The following is an 18,599-nucleotide window of genomic DNA, read 5'->3' as shown; positions in this document are numbered from 1 at the left end:
CAAGAAGAAAATACAGTATGCCGTATTTCAGATTTATTTTCCTGTGGCACATGGCCCCCTCAGAATACATTTGGTTGCTTTCCAGGATTCACATATGGTTCCCTGAGGGATTGTTTGAGGCAGATCTGAAATACCAAAGTGGCTAGTATTCTCTGATTTGGGAAATCCGAGTTCCCTTTCACTAAGGAAGGCTCCAGAGATAGATGGCTTATCCCTGAAGAGTCCTTGGGATCCACAAGGCGTGTTTCTCTGGATGTGGTAGAAAAGGCTCCAGGGAAGGGAGGGGGTATTGACAGACACATATTGAGTGACTGCTTGTATCAGGTAAAATCTGGCCAGGGCTTCTTGTCTCCTGAGTGATGGTTGTTTTAGCTGTTGCTTTATCTTTTGCTAAGAAACCCAGGGGATTCTAGAGTGTCAAGTGATAACAGGATGGGGCTTCTATCTTCAGCCTTACCCTTGGACCTGAGGCCCTGAAGATAAGCCTTATCACAGATTTATTTTTACTATCTTCCAAGCCTGGAACAACAGCTGTTTATAGGGGATGGTTGAGCTGAGTGTTGATTCTGCCGTGGAGAAGCCAAAGTCCCTGCAGCCTGCACATTCGACAGTCTTCATCCATAATGCACGAGGCCAGAGACCCGTAACAAAGAGTACATTCCTGCGATGGCCTGTAAGAGTTGATTATCCACACAGGAAAAATGAAGAACATTTCTTCCCGCGAGAGTCAGCATTTATCATCTCCCTGTTTCTGTCATCATCCTGGGCTTTTATTCCTAGACAATTTTGTACCATTGAGTGCTTTATGATTAGAAATAAATCAGGCCAAGTGTGGTGGCTTGTGCCTGTAATCCCAGCATTTTGGGAGCCCAAGGTGATAGGGACACTTGTGCCCAACAGCTCTAGACCGGCCTGGGCAACACAGTGAGATCCTGTCATTACAAAAAATTTTAAAAAATTAGCTGGGCATAGGGGCGCATGTCTGTGGCCCTGGCTTCTTGGGAGGCTGAGGTGGGAGGATTGCCTGAGCCCGGGAGATTGAGGCCACAGTGAGCTATGAACTGCACCACTGCACTCCAGCCTGAAAAACAGAGTGAGACCCTGTCTCAAAAAAAAAGAAAGGAAGAAAAGAAAGACAGAGAGAGAGAGAGAGAAAGAGAGAAAGAGAGAAAGAAAGAGAGAAGGAAAGAAAGAAAGAAAGAAAGAAAAAGAAAGAAAGAAAGAGAGAGAAAAGAAAAGAAAGAAAACAAAAGGAAAAAGAAGTAGATCAAAGCTCATCATATCAACTAGGAGCAGAGCACACCCAAGGATTCTGAGGACAAATACATTGTGTGGTGGGGAGAGCACTGATCAGGAAGTCGAAAGACCCAGGCCTGTCTTCAATGTTTTGCCCCTTACCAGCCCTGGGCTTCAGGGTTTTCTTGTTCGTTTGTTTGTTTGTTTTTAATCTATAAAATATTTGAATGAGATTATAATAACCAAGTGTCTGGTATATGATTTGTGTCAAATGTAGCAGCATCAAAGTTTGCTAACCAAGACTAAGAAATGCATTAATTTTGTGCACGCACACACACACACACACACACACACACACACACACACACACACACTTGACCACATCTTGCTTCAGAGTTATTTCCTTCTAAAAGCAAAAAACATTTACATTTACCAATTAAAGGGAATTCTGCCTCTTTTAATTCGACTGTCTCTTTTGTGTAAATATTCAGTTAATTCTAAGTTCAGCTTGCTGTCTTAAATGATGATACTCATCTCCCAAGGAATGTCCTTACCCCTCCTACTTTCCAAGGCACCTCTCAAGGCAGGGGAAGGCACATGAATTCTCCTGGCGTGGTGGGGAGGTAGGTCTGGGCTCCAAGTGCTGTCCTCCAGGACCCTGCTCTGGGTGGCTCCCCACTCCCACCCTGGCTGCTGGTTTCCTTGCACTGGTGTCCACTAAGCTTTGGCGGCTCCTACCTTGTCTTGGGTACAGAGCAGGTTTCACGCTGATGGCCATGATCCCTGCCATTGCCCCTGGTCAGGGTGTCTCCCGCTATAAGGCTTTTTGATCTAACTCCAGGGCTGTCGGTACTTGCATGTACTCTCTGGCAGCACCTGTGGCTCAAGGCTGCCAGAAGCACCATGCCCATCCCACCACCTGGGTACCTCCACCCACCAATGCTGCTCTAAAGCTGGCACCCCATGTTGGCTCTGAGATCTGAGGCTCCTGTCATCTTTTCTCCCTGCCACTCTGGGTCAAGGCTTGGGGGCGGGGCATTCTGGATCTCTTCTTAGAGCCTCAGGTGGTATCTAAACTTCCATCCTGTCACCTCCCCATCTCCCCTTGTCAGTGTCCTGTCCCCAGATCTACAGTCATCTCCTGGTACTCTACATTATGCTTAGAGTAAAATTCTCTGTGCACCGACCTCCAAGCTTTGTATTGATATACTGAGGCATTTAGTCCAAAGGGTACAGATATTCCAGGTCCAGGATACTCTTATCAAATGGAAATAAATTCCATAACAGGTGAGAAGATGGGAAAGAGGAGAGAGATACACAGATACAACCACTCTCAGACTCAGTCAGGATGACATAGAAAGATCTGAAGATAGAACAGAGTATAATACACAGAGCTGTAGAGGCCATCGTCCCCTTGGCTTTGAATCCAACTTAACTTTGGAACAAGACTTCCAGAATTTTCTTCGCTACATAAACCCTGCTGTGGGTAACAGGTGCCCAACTGTGCACACAGGTGTGTTGGGCCTTAAGAAATGTCTCCACTGAGTCCACTCCTCACCTAAGGCGGAGCAGGACTAGAAGCCTGATGTCCTGGGGCTCAGAGTCACAGGTTGCTCTGTAATACAAGGCTGATTTTTCAGGTGAGTTGGTGATTCTAATTTCCACCACTTCTTGCTGGAAAATGTCTTAGACATTCAAAGCAAAGTGTAGAGTAAGTGAACTCATTAAAACCACAAATCACTTGACTTAGGGATAAAAAGTTACACAAAATCTAGTTAGTTGCTAAAAAAGCTATGTGAAATTTATTCAAGCTATTAGATTTAGCACATATAAGACCACAAATATAAATTTTTAAGCTGAAGAAATCTAAGCTCAGACGTTTCTATTCTACAAACCAAGTTTACTTCAAAAAAGAAAAAAGCTGTCCTTCCTGTTCATTTGAAAAAATGTACCAGGTTCTTTTTCACTCCAAATAAGCCTAGGTTGGCACAGGAAGCCAGAGCCACGTGGCTGGCTGTCAAAATGCCATGAATTTGGCCATGCAGTGACCACTCAACAATCCCACCTTCTTATCAAGCCAAATGCCATCAACTTATTAAATTTGCTTCTTTAATTTGTGCAGTAGCAACAGAAAAAAAAATAAATAAAAACTAAAATGTGCTCCTGAACAGATTTAAAGTTGCATTTTTAAGTTTAATTAAACAGCTTGGGTTTGTCAGAAAGTGAGCTAAGGTGGAGGTAGGGCCTCAGAGAGACAGGCAGTGTTCAAGCTCAGAGAGGAGGGTCAGAATGGAGAGAAAAGGAAAGGTGTCTGAAGCCCAGAAGGCGAGAAGAGGAGCCCATGGTCAGGCAAGTGTGGGAGAAGAGGAAGGCACTACATCAATTACGTCTCACATTCAGGACTTCAGAGAAAGCAGGAACAAGGAGCACTGGGCAGCAGACTCAAGAACAAAAGCCAAAGATCTAGGCAAGGTCAGGGTCAGCAGAGGTCAGAAAGGGGATCAGAGGGTCTTCAAGCCAGGTGGATGGAGCTCAAAGGCAGCAGGAAGGACTGGAAAAGTTCTGCCCGTAGGCTGAGAGCCACCAGTCACAGGCAGGTACCCCTGACTGGTGGAGAGTGAGGGGCAAGTCTGGGTTGGTCTTGCTTCCAACTTTTACCCAGCCTCAAACCTAGTTCCCGTGTCTCCACTTGCTGGGCTCTGTATGTCCTGGCTTTGGACCTGGCGCCAGCATCTGACCTCCAGAACAGCTGCTCTGCCTAACAGTTCTGCTCTCCACCAGCACTCACCCCAAAGCCGGAAGCCTGAAACCCTTGATTCTCCCATTCTTGCCATCCACCATCCCCCATGCCTCCTCTGCCCCCGCAAGCCAGCCTGCTTATCCTCCCGAGTCCTCCTAGCACTCGCTGGCTTCCTGGCACAGCTCCTCTGCTCCTTGATGCCTAATAAATGTTTCAATTGAGTGAATGAGACCATTGGGTAAAGTTTTCTTTTCAACTGCCTTCTCGGCCTGATAGCGGGAGGCTTTTGCTAACAAGCTGTCCTGAATAACGCTGGTTTTGTATTTCAGTATTTGAAACTGCATTTTGGGATGTTAGTAAGAACAAAACCCAAGGGTGCTTTTTAAGTAAGGGACCAAATGTTTAAAGTCCACAGTGAAAATAAAATAATGAATACCTTGGAGGGATCTTGAAGCCAGGGCTGAAATTTCATATTTGTTACAAGTATTTTTCCATCCAGCTTGAGAACTATGAAAGCAGCTCAGAACTTCCCTTAAATGTCATAAACAATCTCAAGTAAGGGACACCGTCCCTATCTGGGGATGGAGGGGCTTCACCTTAGCAACAAGAAGCTAATTCTGGGTTAGGAGAGGGAAGTTGATGGAAATGCTTGTTTGGTAGAAAAGCACCAATTAGTAAAATAAACATAAATAACATTTGATGATAGTAGATCATTACTGATCATTTTTAGAAACCCTGGTGTCGTCACCCTGTCCCTCACTATTTGTCAGATGCTCTATTGGTTCTGTCCCCTGAACACCTCTTGGGTCTATTCACCCTTTCTAATCTGATGACCTTTACTGATTAAAACCCTTGTCATCTCTTTCTTTGATCCTGACAACAGACTCACACCTTGGCTAGTTTTGAGTGAATGGATTTAAGGTATTCTCTTGAATGATAAGAGTATTATCTCAGAAAGGCAGGCAGGGGCCAGGCAGTAAAGGGCTTTTGGTGACAGCCTGGGAACTGGATCTTTAACCATGCTCTTTCCACTGCCTTTGCAGAAGGGTATAAAGTCCTTATCCAAGCATATGGGCACCACAGCACTGTTCCAGATGTCACAGACAAAGGCAGGATCAGGGAGAAGGTCTAGGTTCTTGGTTTCAGATAGTCTCAAACTAGGGTTCCTAGTTTGAGAAGGCCAGATAGGGTAGCTTCCAAAAGTTGCCATGGCATCTGTAAACTGGTGGGAGTTTCTCTTAGCATGCTAATGCATTATAATTAATATGTAATGAATGAGCAATAAGCACAATTAGAGGTTGCTTTTGTCACCATCTTGATTCTGGCCTGTTTCAGCCAGCTTCTTTACCACATCCTGTTTTATCAGCGGGGGCTTTGCGACCTGTGTCTTAAGAAACAAGTCTTGCCAAACTCCTGTCTCCCAACACCACCAGAAACTAAACCAAAACTTCCCTAGCGCTCAGGTTTCCACTCTTACCTTTGATAGGATCAGGAACTAGGCAGGAGGAACCCCTGATGGGGAATGCTATCCATTGTTCTTTCTCAAAGGAGCTGGAGAAAGTAGAACCATATGAGTATTCTTGTTATCTCTGCTATTTTTCATGTGCAATTTCTGCTGTATCGCATAACTCCTTATCAGTTTGCAAATTAATTCAACCTTTTTTTCACAATGGTGACTATTTCCCATTTATAATTCTCAAGCTCTTACCTGCAAAGCATTGAACATTCTTATTAAAGCTTGTTTAAAGATGTCTTTCTTTGATAAAGTAGCAATTATCAGGTATATGGGTTGTGCCTCAGAATCATTTATCATCTTACAATCAAAAGGATTGATTAAGCTTCTGAACACTATGCATCTGGATGCTTTCCAAGCAACAGTAGCATCACCAAATGGTGACCGAGTCATTGTTATTGCAATGGATAATAGATGAACCTTTGGCAGTAAGGGGATTCAAGAACACCATGGTCCCCTAGAGTGTTCTTCCTTTCAGTCTTAGAGTCATTAATGGGAAATAGTCCAGATTCCAATTTTGCTGTTTTCTTATCTCTGCTCTGGGAACCCAAGAACATCTTCGTCAATGTTGCTTAACTGCCTGGTTATACTTTTTGAAAAGTACATATCTTGAATCAAGAGAACCATATGCATTTGCTGCAGTCTCCCCATACAAATCTCTAGAAAATTAAGAAAATGCATCTTTTTAAAATTAATAATTATCTTGGAAAGCAGGAGAGAGTGCCTTTAGTGAAAATTACAAGAGATGCCTAAAAATCAGAAGGCAAATAGGATCAGATTGAAGGGGGAAACCAAATCCCAAAACAGGCAAAGGAAGAACTCCTAAAAAAGAGGGAGGTATTCTAGAGGGAGCTCCAAGTTTGAAGAGGCAGGTATAGATATCTGAAGTGGCTCCGATTGGAATATGGAAGGAGAAACAGCCCCCTTTCTTCTTTTTCTTTTTTTTTTTGAGATAGAGTCTCACTCTGTTGCCCGGGCTGAAGTGCAGTGGCATGATATTGGCTCACTGCAACCTCCGCCTCCCGGGTTCAAGTGATTCTCCTGCCTCAGCCTCCCGAGTAGCTGGGACTACAGGTGCCTGCTACCACGCCTTGTTAATTTTTAATTTTTATTTTTTAATTTTTATTTTTAGTAGAGATGGGGTTTCACCATATTGGCGAGGCTGGTCTTGTACTCCTGACCTTGTGATCCACCTGCCTCGGCCTCCCAAAGTGCTGGGATTACATACGTGAGCCACCGCACCTGGCCCAGCCCCTCTTCTTATGCCAAGCAAAAGGTGACAAAGGTGTCATCATTCAGGTGGGAGCAGTGAGTGTAGATATTTAGGTCAAGAGACATCAGTACCCTTCATGGTTGATGATCCAAAGATACCAGTAGCCCTTACTCCCACAAATCCAGGCACTCCTCGCGCAGCTGCACACCACTCCTTGCCTGCATCATTGGTGACAGGCTGTGGAGAACAATACCATGTGGACAGAAAGGCTTTCAGGTAAACAAATGCAAAAAGGAACACACAACCAAAATGTACAAGAACAGAGAAAATCAAGATTGTAAGAGAGGCACTAATGAAACAGATGAATGCATACCTGAGGAAGCACAGTTAATCCAGCAAATACAACTTCAGTTGGTTAAGACAGAATTTCACATCAAGCAAGAACAAGTTACTGAGAAAAAAGAGTTAATTACAAAAAGTAAATAAAGAAGCCAGGTATGGTGGCTCACTCCTGTAATCCCAGCACTTTGGGAGGCCGAGGTGGGTGGATCACTTAAGGTCAGGAGTTCGAGACCAGCCTGGCCAACATGGTGAAACCCCATCTCTAGTAAAAATACAAAACTTAGCCGGGCGTGGTGGTGCACACCTGTATTCCCAGCTACTCAGGAGGCTGAGACACAAGAATCGTTTGAACCCAGGAGGTGGAGGCTACAGTGAGCTGAAATCGTGCCACTGCACTCCAGCCTGGACAACAGAGCGAGACTCTGGGGGGGGAAAAAAAAGTCTTTATTTGAGTTTTTGTTATAATAAATGAGATTGAATATGTTTTCATATGTTTAAAGGATATTTGAACTTACTTTTCCATGAACTGTGTGTTCATGTCTTTTGCCCATTTTTCTATAGTTTTCTTTTTGGACCTTCTTAATTGTAAGAGTATTTACATATTATGGAGATTGGCCCTTTGTATCTGATACAAGTTGTAAATACTTTTTTTTCTCAGTTGTTATTTGTCATTTGTCTTTGTCTTGATGTTTGTTTTGTCATGCAAAAATGTTTAAAAGTTCTTTTATTTAGTTAAATTTATCTATCTTTTAAGAAAATTGCATCTGAATTTTAAGTTATAGTTAGAAAGGCACTGTCCACTTCAGGTTTTAAAGGAATTCATTCATATTTTCTTCTAGTACTCATAATTTTTTGGTTTATTTTTTGAGATGGAGTCTTGCTCTGTTGCCCAGGTTGGAGTGTAGTGGCACGATCTCAGCTCACTGTAACTTCTGCCTCCCAGGTTCAGGTGATTCTCCTGCCTCAGCCTCCCGAGTAGCTGGGATTACAGGCGAATGCCACCACACCTGGCTAATTTTTGTATTTTTAGTAGACACAGGGTTTCACCATGTTGGCCAGGCTGGTCTGGAACTCCTGATGTCAAGTGATCCACCCGCCTGGGCCTCCCAAAGTGCTGGGGTTACAGGCGTGAGCCACCACGCCTGGCCTCAAAACTAACTCTTAAACATCCCATTTCCTCAGTGATTTGAGACACCTTTAATATGTACTGAATTGACACACACATTGGGTTTACTGTAGTTCTTTTTATTTTGTTTTATTGATCTGCCTGTTTTTAAGTATGTCAGTTTAATTACTGAGGACTTTTAGTATGTTTTAGTATTTGGCAGAGCTGGACACAATATTTCCCAGCATTTTTAAAATTTTTGTTTCAGAATTCTCCTAGCCAATTTTGCCTTTTTATTTCTCCATGAGAACTTCATATTCATCTCGTCATGTTCTTGCAGGGCACGAGTGGGTGGGGGCGGGGGCAGGGATTTTGGTACTTTTATAGGGATCGCATTATATCTTTTAAATAATTTGAGGAGCATTAAAATCTTTATGATTCTGTCTTCCTATCTAAGAATACTTCATATCTTCCATTGGTTCAGGTCCACTTTTTGGACTTTCAGGGAGTGTTGTAGAGTTTTATAAATAAACATTTACACTCTTGTTATGTAATTTATTCAGATATTGTATCTTTCTGATGCTAAAGAGTGGTGGCAATAGTTACTTCCTCACATTGTTTATTTCTCTAGCAGAAATGTCTTCCGCATTTCCAAATTAAATAGGAAGCTTGCCTTTGGGTTGAGACATATCTATTTGATCAGAACTTGACCCTGATTTTTTCCTCCCCCAGGAGGTGGTGATGTTATTTTGTCTTGTCTGGATAGAGGTTTGCTTTGCTCTTGAACGCTCCAGGGTGGAGAGAGACTAGGAGAAAGTACAGGAGGTCTATTTGGTGTAATGTGCTCCTTCCTTTTCATCTTCACCATCAACAGAGACAGCAGCACACTTGCTTGCAGAACTGAACTTGGAGGCTGGATTTTCCTCAGGTTTCTTTCGCTCAGGTGCAGATCTGCAGACTTGATCTTTTTTGCCATCTTTCCTGTCTGACTCCTTCCAGCTGTCTTTGTTCCCTCCATCTCCTGGACCATGGCCCGAGTTCCTAGTTTGGACTTTTGGACATTCATTCCATCTACTTTATTTTCATCTTTCTTTGCTGGTCCTTTCTCTGAGGGTTGAACTGGAGGTACTTTTCCTTCACTACCTGTAGGGAATTGCTGCTCTGTGTCTGAGTTCTGAGATGGAATACGAGGATTAGAACTTCTTTTCACCGAAGCAGTTTCCTTTGGTGGAGGGTCTGGCATCACCTTTAGGAGTTGATCAGGTTTGGGAGGCTTAGAAATTGGAGAGTGGCAGTGTTTCTCTTTATTGAGTGTTTCATTTTCTAGACACTTCTCACTCTCTCTTCTTCATGCATCCTGGTCTGACGTGCTTCTGCCTGATGCGGCTGGGTCCCAGTCTGCACTGGCTTTCTTCCTGTCCTCCACCATTCCCATTACTGAGTTTCTTCACTTTGCCAGCTTGGGTGTCTCTCCAGAGGCCATTGTTCTAGGTTTGGCTCATCCAGCTGCCACTATAGTTTCTCTTGTTTCTTCTGTAGCTGTTCTGCTTCTCTTTTTCTAGCAACTGTGTCAATGGACTTTCCCCCTCCAAAGATAGAAGCTGCTCAACTGGGATGGAGGGTGCTAGAAGAGGAATCGTCTTCCTTATGAGTGCTCTGAGGCTTTAAATTCAGTTCTGGTCTTTGGGAGGGACCCCTATCCTATGCCTATAATCACCCCAAGAGTAATCATCTCTGGAGCTCCATGATCAATTGTCCTGTCTGTCTTACTGGTCTTCACCTGCCTCTTCAGTAGTCATCATCTCTGAGGTACCCACTACCAAATACTCTTCTACCACTGCCTGTTGCAGAATCACAGCCTCTATCATAGTCGCTGTTGCCTCAGTCGTCATCTTAATCCTGGCCCCCACGTAGATCCATATCATGGTGTGAGCCATCTCTAAACCCATCCTGATACCCATCAGGATACTGGTCTGAACCGCATGATCTTGATACTTGTCTCCAAAGCTATCATCACCTCTTCTAGGCAGGTAGTCATCAAAGCTGTCTGTGGCAGGATGGGCCTCCAGTATATCTGTTTTGTCAGTATCCTGATTTCTATCCTGGCCAAGAGAACAGTCATCCCTGTCTTTATCCTGTGCTTGGTCAGCAATATCCACTCTAATTATCCTGCTACCTAGAGACTCTTCATTGAGACCCAGGGAACTGAACAGGGAATCCAGGTCCTCAAATAACTAAAACTTTTCAGCCTCTCTGGATTGCTGGGTTCATGTGGTCAGTGCGCTGTACCAATATTTAATCCTCTAAATAATTCCTTAATTGAGTCTTCTATCACATCATAGAGCAGGTTCCCTAGAAGAGCATTGTAGGATGGTGATTTGGGAAGATGGCTCCAATCAATATGGGGTTCCCCAGCAACCTGTGGAACAGCGGGAAGAATGGAGTGGTCAATTGGAGATGTCCTACACACATCGTCATCATTACTGTGCCAAGTGGTTGAAGCATTTCCTCTGGCTCATCTGTTTCATCAGCCCTGTCTGGGGTTATAGGTGCTTCCTCCACCAGTCTGCCCATCCTCAGCCAGAAAGTCTATTAGGAAAATTGTCTTCTCCTTCTCCTTCTCCTCCTCCTCCCCTTCCTCCACCTTCCCCTCCCCCTCTTCCCCTCTTTCTCCTCCTCCCCCTCTCCCTCCTCCTCCCCCTCTCCCTCCTCCTCCCCCTCCTCCTCCTCCTCCTTCTCCTCCTTCTCCTCCTTCTCTTCTTTTCTGAGGCCGCCATGTTGGGAGACAGAGAGAGAACACCAAGGCTTGATTTTACTTTTGAGGGTTACTTTTAGCAAGGTGGAGATGTTGGAAAATTATATCCCAGGATTGTGTAAAAGAAAAGCATAATTAGAGAATCATAAGATATTTAATGTGGCTAGAGAGTAGATTGCCTGTTTAAGGGAGAGACAGGAAACATAGATGGAGATCATTCAGAGGCATCTCACAAAGACCCCACAGGCTATGCTGTTCAACTTGGACTTTCTCCCATTGATAATAGAAAACCATTGAAAGGTTTTAAGCAAGGGGATGGCATTATTAGATTTATATTTTAGTAAGATTCTGGGGGTAATGACTGATAAATTCCACTGGCAAAGCATTTCAAACATGACTGCAAATCAGACCAGATATCATCCAACCAAATAAACCGAGAGGAAGAACAAGAACAATCACAGCCATATCACTTTTATTTTTCTTAAAAAATGACTTAAAAATTATAGAGTAAGTAGACTAACAATGAAGACCATATATTAATGTCTCCAAAACCTGAGGGTTCTGCAAGAGATACCGAGCTCCAGATGATGATGCTGGGTCTTTCTCCAACCTCAGCATAAGCCAGGAGTGGGCAAAGCAGGTCTGGGAGAGTTCTGCCTGAAAGAGGACTCCAAGCTCCATGCTAGGGGCCTGGGCACCCTTAGAGCAAGCCACAGAATCACTTTCAGCCAATGAGGATATGCCTCTCTTTTCTCCTTTTCTGTTTTTCTGAGTGGAGTATTGGAGAGTCAGGCACAAAGCATAGCATAGTGGACAAAGAAAGTAATGTTTATGTTCATGAAAAATTCAACCCTAATTATACCTCTGGGAGCCAGTGGGAGTAATGAAATAGTGTGCCTGGGGTGTTCATTTTGTTAATAGATGCCAATCACAGGGTACTTATTTTCTGTGCCGTTTATAAAGCCTTTGACGGACACAGCTGCTTGCGTCATTTCATACAATTATAAGATATAAAGGATATTATGGTAATGCTTTGGGATGATGTTCATTTAGTATCTGGTCATGAGAATGCCGTTCCGCCTGTTAGTGCCATATTGCAGCCAATGCAATAGGCAGCTTAGCAGGGGCTCTCAAAAGTATACACATTAACTTTGGCTCAGACACCAGGGATACATTCTGCTGCCATTTAAGATTAACTATTTGTAATATGTTTGTTAAGAAAATGGTTTTAAAATTTTATTTCTGTCTCTCGATTTAGGAGTCATAGCTCTTAGATTTCAATCACGTGGACTGAATGACATATACAAGGGTTTTTGACCCATCTGAGATGGAGAAAGCTCGAAGTATGTTTTCCAATGGCAAAAGCAGAACTAGATCCACTTTTTCCAAGACGACAGCCAGGTTTCCAGGAGAAAATGACCAGTGAGGTGAGGTGAACAGGGAAAAGTGAAAAGATAAAACTAGCTAGTTGTGTTGTTAGAGGGACAGAGGATATATATAAGCAAGGTTCTTTGGCCCAAAACCAAATTCAGCAACTCAACCAAATTGACTTTTGCCCATATTTATTTAGGTCGAGCCCTATAAAAATTCCTGATGTTATACTGGTTTTGACCAACAACATCAATGATTGCATATGCTTCAACCTAATGCTTCAGGAACAAAATCATGGCCACCTAGAACTTGGCATAACCTGCAACTGCCTTAACTCCAAAGCCTTAAATGCCATGGCTGCAGCCTCCTGTCCTCTAAACCTCTCATTTCCTCACCTCTATCACAAATCTATGTAAAGCCAGATTGGTTTACAGCTCTTCAGGCCCAGTGAGCCACAAGTCCCCTCGGCATCTTTACAAGCAACTCCCACAGATACCTCAGTATAATTATTTTTAAAATATGTTTCAGGAAATTTTTTACTTAAGCCACAAGGCTTGCCAAAATACTTCTCAGAAAATACTATTTTGATAGTATTAGAATTTTACCAATGACCTTAAGCAAGAGGCACAAAAGTGGAATGACCTCCAGCTATGAGTTTTGATGAAACTGAAAAAAGCTACCTAAGCCAAAACCTCGGGTTCACGCATTCAGCTTTCCCCATAAAATCCCAACCCCACTTTAATCTAGGGTCAGCTGTCCTCTAGTTGCTCTCTGATATGTATCAGTTGAACAAAGTCTTTAATCTCTCTGATGTGTATCAGTTGAATAAAGCCTTTAATCTCTATTTGAGTCACTTAAATAACTTTCTTTTGGCATTCGATACCCAGAAAAATGGATTTGGAATGCTGTTTGGGTTGTCTGTCCTCAAAGCTGTCTACTGGTATGTGTCCAGGAGTGTTTGGGTGGGTAAAATGGGATCAGCCTCTCTCTACCATGGTATTGAATTTTGTCTAATGTTGCTTTACTAAGAACACTGCTGTATAGGACAGAGCAAGTTTGAGGATGGATACTGTATGAGTTAGATGGAGCGCCAAGGTGATGATTTGTTTATGCTGTCTTAGAAACCATTTGCAAGGAAAGAAGGTAGAATGAAATAGGGCAGAAGGGAATTTAAATATCCTCGGGTGTGTGATGAGTGTACATTTCAGCTCATGAACTAAGGAGTCCAACAACTAGAACTTGCTTTATAGTCCATGACTCTACTTAATTTCTGACTCAAGCCCTAGGCCCTCAGGCTGGGCAACAGGGCAAAACTCTGTCTCTACAAATAATACAAATATTGCCCTGCTGGGCTACAGGAAAAACAACCCCAGCTTTTCTTGGGAACCACACACAAGCCTAGGGTCTTGCTAAGGCATTGGGGATAGGGGAAAGCTATTTGGTCTTCAGTCATCAGTGCCTATGGGAAGTCACAATGACATCTGTTATCCTTTCCTCCTGACTCCTTCAAGGCTAGGCAGGCCTCAACTATTCCTGTGCTGGAAGCCTTTCTGAAATGTGTCTTTCTCTGGATTCTTGCTCTAACAGGGCTACCAAAAAAACAGGGTAACGCACCTCTACTCCTGCCACATCTACTCCTGCTGCCATAGCACTCTTCTCTTCTTCTCTTCTTCCCAGCCTGGAAAAATCTTTTTTTTCTTTTTTCTTTTATTTATTTATTTATTTTTGAGACGGAGTCTCATCTCACTCTGCCACCCAGGTTGGAGTGCAGTGACACGATCTCGGCTCACTGCAACCTCTGCCTCCTGCGTTCAAGCGATTCTCCTGCCTCAGCCTCCTGAGTAGCTGGGATTACAGGCGCCCACCACTACACCCAGCCAATGTATTTTTATTTTTTTTAATTTTTTTTAGTAGAAACAGGGTTTCGCCATGTTGGCTGGGCTGGTCTCGAACTCCTGGTCTTGTGGTTTGCCCGCCTTGGCCTCCCAAAGTGCTATAATTATAGGCATGAGCCACCACATCTGACCAGAGCAATCTATTTTTAGTCTGGGGAAAATCCTTCTCCTTTCATGTTTATTCAACTAAATTATTCTCAGGAATTCACTTCTTCTAAGTATAAAAAGCCAGCAAGACTTCTAGGGTAGTTCTGTTTTCTGACTTGCCACATACCTCCCATGAAGCAATGACCACCAAGCTGACTTAAATGAGGTGAAGAGAAGGGGGAAACAGAGGGAATAAAGAACACATACATTGATGTATCTTTTGATTTTTACTTCCCTTCCATGATGTCTTCTCCATGCTGAGTCTGGCAACTTGGGCTTTGGAATTTACTGATTGGGTAATGCTCCCTGGAGCTGAGAGTGGGTGCCCCTGCCCAAAGGCTTAGATAGCAATCAGGGAAGGGTGGCTCTCCAAAGTAACTGTTACCACAAAGGAGGCAGAGAGAATTAGGGCAGCAGTAAATACCTGGTAGAAAACTAAGCAGTAAAGCCTGGTAGTCTTTTGTGACCTTCTGCCATCCCATAATGATTGGATGTTTCTCCTGTGCCCCCAGAACACTTTCTTCTATTGCCATAGACCACATTCTACTGGGATGGCCATCTTCATTCCTGCCTCCTTCTATACAGAAGGGAAGCTCCTGAGCTGAGGACCTATATTTGTTCATCTGCACACCATAAGCCCCTAAAAGATGGAGACTGAATGAGCAGAGATTGAATGAGTAACTCCTTGGAACATCATGGACTCTGTACCAGCCACAGGTGACTCGCATACCCTGGGTGAGCAAGGCCTGCAGATGGAAATTGTGGATAACAGCAAACTGTGCTGCTCAACAAAAGGAAGATCAATAGATAGGAAGCACAGGCCAAAGCAAACCAGACAATATTTAAAGCTCACAAATATAAAATCATGGACTTGAATTGTAAAATTCAGCTGCAATAGAGGTGATATGACTAAAGAGCAGTGCACATAAGGAAGACACAAAGATTTTAGTTGTTTCCCAAGTTAATATGAGTAAATGGCTCAATGTAACTGACAAAAGAAAAACAGCAACAACAAAAATGAGTAACCTGACAAATAGCTGCATCTGGAGAGGTACACAATCTAAAACAAATGGGTTCACAGTTTTGCTGGCCATACAGAAAGCATAATGCTGGCCTCTGCTCAGCTTCTGGGGAGGCCTCAGGAAGCTTTCAGTCATGGCAGAAGGTTAAAGGGAAGCAGGCACATCTTACATGGCCACAGCAGGAGTAAGAGGGTTGGTGGGAGGTGCCACACACTTTTAAACAACCAGATCTCACTAGAGCTCACTCATTATCAGAACACCTCCCAGGGAATGGTGCTGCCCCATTCATGAGAACTCCACCCTCATGAGCCAATCATCTCCTACCAGGCCCCATCTCCAACACTGGGGATTACAATTCAACATGAGATTTGGTGGAGACACAGATTCAAACCATATCATGTCTTTATCTGCAATTTCAGTTTCCATGGTTTCAGCTACAGCTACCCATGATCAACTGAGGTTTGAAAATAGGTGAGTACAGTACAATAATATATGTTGAGAGAGAGAGACCACAGTCACACAACTTTTATTACAGTATATTGTTATAATTGTTCTATTTTGTTATTGTTCTTGTTAATCTACTTCTTGCCTGATTTATAAATTAAACAATACCATAGGTATGCATATATAGGACAAAAATAGTATATATAGGGTTCAGTACCATTTGTGGTTTCAGGCATCCACCAGGGGTCTTGGAAAGCATTCCCCAATGGATAAAGGGGAACTACTATATAAGAGAAATTATGCAAATCCTGGAGATAATGTAAAAAAGAATCACAGCATAGCCTATCAATGTCATACTAAGAGTATTACCCAACAAACCTAGTGATCATAATTCTCTAGGGGATATAACTTTGACTTTCAGTATTTAGCATAAATATTTAATTAGTATTTCACATTGTAACCAAATGGGGACTTTAGCTCCATGATGAACTGCTTTGGAACCTGAGACAGGACATCCCATGTTTGTTTCATATTAACTGAACTGTTCTTTCTGCTGTACACCAGCTGGGGTATTTCAGTATCGTAGTGAATTTCAGCATTCTTAAGAGGAAGTCAGCGCAGGAGAGGAGAAGGGGGTTTGCTCCCAGCGAAGGAAACAGCCTGTGTTAGAGGAGAGAACTCCTGGCATTCACAGCTCACTCCAGGACCTGCAGTGGATCAACACAACTGAAGGGCAGGTGGCATGGGTAGGCTTGGCATCTGAGGCTGAAGCGGTTACAAGGGGTGGTCAGGAGGGGACTAGTGCACAAGCCCAGGGGTTTACCCATGGCAAGCACATTAGAGCAAGTGTCAAGGCGGCCTGGAAAGAAAGACAAATTTGCTGAAGAGGAGGTGATACGGCGCAGAGTGAAGCTGGCATGGCAAATTTCTTCTACATTACTCAGTAACTAAAAGCCATATGAACATTTCAAGGTATTAAAAATGGACTTACTGTGAAATAACATGACCTACCAACATAACTTATCCCTTCTAAATGCCTTTTGAAGTTGAAATAGAAATCAATGCGCCAGCTCCCACCCTAAAGACTGAAAGAGATGGGCAGGGACATTGGCTCGCCGGCAGCAGGTGAAGAGCTCTAGAGATGTGAGGAGAAAAAACAGATGTGTTTCCCTCCACTCTCACACCACAGCTATCAACACAGACTTCTGTGGCCAAATGTGTGTGTTGTAGTGCAGGGGGAGTCGGGGGACGTCCCCCATACACCAAGCAAGCAATCAATTCTGCAGCAGACACCAGCTGGGGGTCTTCCAACCCTGTTCAATTCCAAAACTATGCCCCTGGAGATAGTGCCACATCCCACAGGGTGAGGCTCAGTCCCATAAGACTGCTTCCCCTGCTGCGATGCTAATCGCAAGCTCCAGGCTGTTTTACCTGTGCTTCTGACTGTAAATCAAGGATCCTACGACCCCCTCCCCAAGTTCAATTAATTTGCTAGAGTGGCTCATAGAACTCAGGGTAAGACTTACATTTACCAGTTTGTTGCGAAGGATAGTCTAAAGGACACAAATAAACAGCCAGATGAAGGGATACATTGGAGAAGCCCCAGAAGTGTCCTGAGCACAGGAGTGTCTGTCCCCATGGAGTTGAGGTGTGCTTTCCATGGGCTCTCCAAACTCTGTCCTTTTGGGCTTTTGTGGGGGCTTGATTAGCTAATTGGCCATTAATGAACTTAACCTTTGGCCCCTCTCCTCGCAAGAGGTTATAGGTGGGCTGAAAAGTCTCAACCCTCTTAATTGTGCCTTGGTCTTCCCTGTGATGAGCCCCCATCCTGAAGCTACCTAGGGATTGCCAGCCACCAGTCTCAATAGCATACTTCGCTTTGGAGATTCTAAGGATATTAGGAGTTGTAAGCCAGAGTATGGGGGCAAGGGTCAAATATTTAGTTCTCACTATCACAGATGGGTCCCAGAAACTTCTTAGCAAATTCCCATTTTATCCAACCCATTAAAAGCATCATCATAAACATGAAATTACTTGAAAATTTAGAACAGTAACAGTAGAAAACCCAAATGCAGTGCTAATTAGATATAATAGCAATAAGTATTTTTAAATTGCATATCCAGAAGAGAGGTGGTGGTTAATATGAGAGTGTAATTAATCCATTTGCTGAATTAATTACCACTTTCCTCATCATCTGGGCTAGCAGAGGGTTAGACAAATAAGAGGAACATTGTCAGTCAAAACATAAATATTAGAGCCAACCTAAAGTGTAGATGAATAGTTAAATAAATTATTTATGAAATACTTTGTACCTGTTTTTCAAAGTGAGATGGAGTTCCTTGCTGCGCCCTAAGAAGGTGTCCAGGGTTCTTAGTCCCTGGCATAGAGACATCACCAAAAAAAAAAAAAAAAAAAAAAAAAAAATTTAAGAGACAGGGTCTCGCGCCATCACCCAGGATGGAGTACAGTGGCACAATCATAGCTCACTGCAGCCTTGACATCCTGGGCTCAAGTGATTCCCTTGCCTCAGCCTCCCAAGTAGCAAAAATTACAGGTGTCCTCCACCATGCCAACTAACTTTTAAAATTTTTTTGGAGGGCTGGGTTCTCACTATGTTGCTCAGGCTGAAAAAAAATTATTAAATAACTAAGTAGATACATTGTTTAGTGAACAAAAGTAAACCATACATAGAACATAATTCCAAACAAAAAGGGATACATGTGTTTAAAGTTTTTTTTTGTATCTGTATAAACACAGAAAATATTTGGATGAATAGGTGTCAAATTGCTAAAATGGTTACTTCTGAAAAAGGGATT

General features: G+C 43.2%; 1 pseudogene; it reads right to left on the bottom strand.

Moving 5' to 3' along the window:
* Positions 1–8,976: 8,976 nt before the first annotated feature.
* On the bottom strand, positions 8,977–17,977 carry LOC144339471 (eukaryotic translation initiation factor 4B-like; annotated as a pseudogene).
* Positions 17,978–18,599: the final 622 nt, after the last annotated feature.

This window comes from Macaca mulatta, chromosome 2, assembly GCF_049350105.2.
Source record: "Macaca mulatta isolate MMU2019108-1 chromosome 2, T2T-MMU8v2.0, whole genome shotgun sequence".
Taxonomy (NCBI): domain Eukaryota; kingdom Metazoa; phylum Chordata; class Mammalia; order Primates; family Cercopithecidae; genus Macaca; species Macaca mulatta.
Note: the sequence above shows the minus strand (reverse complement) of the source record. Positions and strands in the feature narration are given on the sequence as shown.